Consider the following 5014-nt stretch of genomic DNA (forward strand, 5'->3'; position numbering starts at 1 on the left):
GGCTTCTGACAAGTGCCACTAGGGTATCAGGTAGATTTGGAAAATATGATGAAATTTCATCTGCAAGTATGTGCAAGAGTTCTTTCACAGGAATTATTACAGTAATCCTTTTGTCTGGTTCAATGTCATGTTCCTCAAAGAAAGCAGATAAGGTAGGCAACATGTAAATTTTATTCTCATCCGATTTTTGTTTGCCAAAGCTGAGGTTTCAATTGGAATGACTGGATCTTTTCAAACAAATCGAGGCATGTTTCATTTGGTCCTTGCAGTGATAAATTTAACTCATTCAAGATGGCAAAGATGTCAACCATGTAAACTATTTTCTGCAGTTCACTGTTATCACTGAAAAATGCTTCAAACTGCGGTCTTGCTTTCTGATTAAAAAATGTTTTGAGATCATCACGAAGCTCAAAAACACGTTTCAGAACGTTTCCTCTCGACAACCATCTCACTTCAGTGTGAAATATCAGAGCACTATTCGGCACATCCAACTCATTGCACAGTTGCAAAAACAGTCGACTATTTAAACTGCTCGCCTTTACAAAATTGAAAGAACTTATGACACTTTTCATTACTTCTTGTAACTCTTGTGGCAGCGTCTTTATTGCTAATATTTGCCAATGAATCATATAGTGAGTTCCGATGGCTTTTGATGACTCCTTCAGTACCAAATATTGAAATCCAGATGGACATCCTAGGATAGCTGGAGCACCATCTGTATAAACACCACAAACCTTTTCCTAAGAGATCGTATGCTCTTTCAGAAATGAACCAACTGTGTCAAATACATCACATACAGTAGTTTTCATTTCAAGAGGTTTGCAAAAAAAAAAGTCATCTTTAAAGTCACCATCATTAATATACCTCACTTAAGTCAGTAACTGTGAACTGTTTGCAATGTCTGTAGATTTATCAAGCTGGATGCTAACTATTAGAAGTGGAGCAGATTTAATTTCCTGGATTACCTGATCAAGAATATCAGTAGATATGTCATCTATTCTTCTGCAGACAGTGTTGTTATATAAGGAAATTGCACTCAATTTTGTAAAAAATTCTTCCCCTATCATAACTTGAACAAGGTCTTTGGCCACTGGCAACAGTAAATCCTCAGCAATGGTGTGAGGTTTCATAGCTCTGGTGATTCTGAGTGCCACCAAGTATGAAGCTTTAATGGCTGCTATGTTTCGTTTGTGGTACTTGCCACCAGTGTCAAGTCTGGCTTTCTTGAGTCCATCAGCTTTGCTTCTAAAATAGTTGGTATCCTTGCTGGCAAAGCTCAGATGTTTGCTATTAAAACAACATTTTAGTTCGTTCAGCTTCATAGATTCGGCTGATAGAACTTCCCAACAAATAGTACCTCGTAGCTTCTCAATTCCTGCTGTAATTATTGAGGTAAAACCATACTGTAAAATATCCTCACTGTATTTTCTTTTCTTAATGTTCTTCTCTTTGCGATCCATTGGCATGGGATGGTTTTCTAATGAAAATAATATATAACAATAGCTTTAATTATACAAAAGATGATATGCGGTATATGCTCAGTCAATACAGTTCATTAAAGTTTCCTATGATTTACCATTCCTTGTGTTGTTTTTTTACATACCTGTTACTATCACAAGGGGGAAATACTCACATCAACCACAGAAGAATATAAAAAGGCTGATCAACATCCAGATTAAGTTCCCATGGTACAGATACATATATATATTTGCAGTAGTAGTTGTAAAATCATTTACAGTACATGAGTTTACATTTATCCGGTAATTATAATTATGAAGTGTTGTTTTACTTCCAATACTGTTGCTTTCAATATGGCAGCTGCTTTCTACACAGTAGCTGATCTCTACACTGTAGCTGCTCTCTATTTTTGTACAGGGTGTATTTGTACAGGGTGTATGTGACGGGGTTGGCGCCATGATATCATTATGCTGGGTACTCGTATATGGGCTTATCTGCATGTGGGCGGACCTGCCTCGAGAAAGATAGAGGAGCAATGTCTCAGTTTCTAAGGCTATCAGAAATATGTGTTTTCTGATGGTCTTAGGTGACCCCTGTAAAAGGGTTGTTCGACCCCCAAAGTGGTCACGACCCACAGTTTGAGAACTGCTGTACTAGCCACTATGTAGGAGAAAGAAGAGGCTTTCTACTTCAGGAAAGATTCATTTATAGTCTCAGAAACCTTTAGAAGCGGTTCTAACAGATCCTATAGAGATGTAGATGGAAGTTGACTTGTTTTTTGTTTGTTTGTTTTTTCATATTTCTAATCTATTAAGCAGATCAATTCCTTCATCATCTATAGTTTCCTCCACACACAGCCCAGGGTGTGGTTTCAACTGTATTTTGTTAGGGCAAACCAAACCTATTGCCGTTGAGTAGACTCTGATTCAGAGAGACCACAAACAGGATTTCTGAAGCTGGAGCAGGTGACCTTATCTTTACTAGAGCAGGTGACCTTATCTTTACTGGAGCAGGTGACCTTATCTTTACTGGAGCAGGTAACCTTATCGTTCTTCTCAGGAGTGGCTGGTGGGTTCGAACTGCCAATCTTATAGTTAGCAGTCCAATGTTTACCCAACAGTGGGACCAGTGCTTTTCATAAGCGTTGTTATGTTCTGAATATGACAGTGACCCTATGTACAACACAACAGAACCCTGCCTGATTCCGTGTCATCCTCACACTTGTCCTATGTTTGAGTCCATTGTTGCAGCCCCTGTGTCAGTCCATCATGTTGAGAACATCTTCTTTTTTTGCTGCCGTACTTTACCAAGCATGATACCTTTATCCAGGAACTGACCTCACCTAATAACATCACAAGTAAGTCAGACAAAGTCTTGCAATCCTTGCTTCTAGGGAGCGTTCTGGCTGTACTTCTTTCATGACAGATGTGTTTGTTCTTTTTGTAGGTCATGGGACCTTTAATATTCTCCCCAGCATCATAATTCTAATATGTTAATACTTCTTCAGTCATCTTTATTAAACTTTCCGCCAAACTTAAATTCATTGTCATTGGTTTGGTTCATCATAGTGACCCTACAGGATAGAGCAGAAATGACTCCTTGGTTTTCTGAGGCTGTAAATGTTTTCCCCATTTTATTCATACATTTTTAAATTGTGGATTAGGTGAAGATTCCCAGAGAAGACAATTCATCTTATATTCAACAATTCACACACATTTTGTTTCAACTTACCCATTGCAATATCCTCAGTGTTCAAACATTTATTCTCCTTTCTCCGTTTCCTGGTTCCAGTTCTTCTGAAAGTTGTCCTTTGGCAAATGCTACCATTTTGACATTAAATGGATGATTATTCTACCATAGAAGTAGGTTGAGTTCCAGACCTGAAGGATGACTAAGGGCTATAGTCTCAAGGGTCTCAGCAATTTCTATCTGACTACTAAGCCCAGCCTCTTTGTGATTTGAGTTTTGTTCCACAGTTTCCTACAGCACTACCCAGGACATTTTATTATTATTATTTTTCTTATACAGGGGAAAGTGGAACGCAGTCCCCCACTACCACAAATTATGCAGTCGAGTTTCCCACATTTGGGGAAATCACAGGGGTCAGCACACCCGGAGTGCAATGGATAAGCCTCGCCCTGGGAAACCACCTTCGTGATCATGGTATCTCCCTTGCCAGGTAAGTATTCCAGGACATTTTATAATGTTCCTATTTTCATAGTAGTTCATAGTAGTTTCCTGGCACCATCTAGTTGTTCCAGTCTCAGGCTTGTGGAGGCTGATGTTTCCCTAGTCCACTGAAAGAACTGTTTCCATGTGTGCTTTGATTTTTATCAGTCTTCTTCCTCTGAATGAGAGACTGATGATTATACCTTAGATGGCTGCTCATGAGCTCACTAACACCCAGTCGCTTCTCGTTAAGTAGGATGTAGAACATTCTCTGTGAACTATGTTCTGCCAATAGAACTTATGTCTCTCTAGACAATGGTCCTAATTCCTGAACCCCAGTGATTCATTCCTTCAAGGAGCTGTGATATATCTAAAAATATTCATAACTCTGTATACTCAAACATATTCATGGACACATTTCCCTCAAAGATAAATACACATATACAAATATTCTCTGTCAGAGCTCTGTATATTAATGTGTCTAGTCTCGCATAAACAATGATTTTCTTTCTTTCTTTTAAAAATCATTTTATTAGGGGATCATACAACTCTTATCACAATCCATACATATATCAATTGTATAAAGCACATTTGTACATTCATTGCCCTCATCATTCTCAAAACATTCACTCTCCACTTAAACCCTGGCATCAGGTCCTCATTTACCCCCTCTTCCAGGTCCCCCCTCCCTCATGAAACCTTGATAATTTATAAATTTTCATTTTGTCATATCTTGCACTGTCCGACATCTTCTTTCACCTACTTTTCTGTTGTCCATCCCTCAGGGAAGGGGTTATATGTAGATCCTTGTAATCGGTTCCTCCTTTCCACCCCACCCTCCTGGTATCGCCACTCTCACCACTGGTCCTGAAGGGATCATCCATTCTGGATTCCCTGTGTTTCCAGTTCCTATCTGTACTAGTGTAAATCCTCTGGCCTAGCCAGATTTGTAAGGTAGAATTGGGATCATGATAGTGCAGGAGGCGGGGCAGGGGGAGCATTTAGGAACTAGAGGAAAGTTGTATGTTTCATCATTGTTACAATGCACCCTGACTGGCTCGTCTCCTCCCCACGACCCTTCTGTAAGGGGATGTCCAATTGCCTACAGAGGTTCTTTGGGTCTCCACTCTGCATTCCCCCTCATTCACAATGATGTGATGTTTTGTTTTGATGATGCCTGATACTTGATCTCTTTGACACCTCATGATCACACAGGCTGGTATGCTTCTTCCATGTAGGCTTTGTGCTTCTGAGCTAGAAGGATACTTGTTTACCTTCAAGCCTTTAAGACCCCAGATGCTATATCTTTTGATAGCCTGGCACCATCAGCTTTTTTCGCCACATTTGCTTATCCATCCATTTGTCTTCAGTGATCGTATCAGGGAGG

General features: G+C 39.6%; 1 non-coding gene across 1 annotated transcript; it reads right to left on the reverse strand.

Moving 5' to 3' along the window:
• Positions 1 to 3483: 3483 nt before the first annotated feature.
• LOC115871884 lies at positions 3484 to 3645 on the reverse strand. Its single transcript, XR_004047527.1, has one exon. It is a non-coding gene; the product is annotated as a U1 spliceosomal RNA (small nuclear RNA).
• Between the last annotated feature and the right edge of the window lie 1369 nt (positions 3646 to 5014).

The sequence above is a fragment of the Echinops telfairi genome, unplaced genomic scaffold (assembly GCF_000313985.2).
Source record: "Echinops telfairi isolate 266 unplaced genomic scaffold, ASM31398v2 ScPeMD7_7410;HRSCAF=8448, whole genome shotgun sequence".
NCBI classification, from domain to species: domain Eukaryota; kingdom Metazoa; phylum Chordata; class Mammalia; order Afrosoricida; family Tenrecidae; genus Echinops; species Echinops telfairi.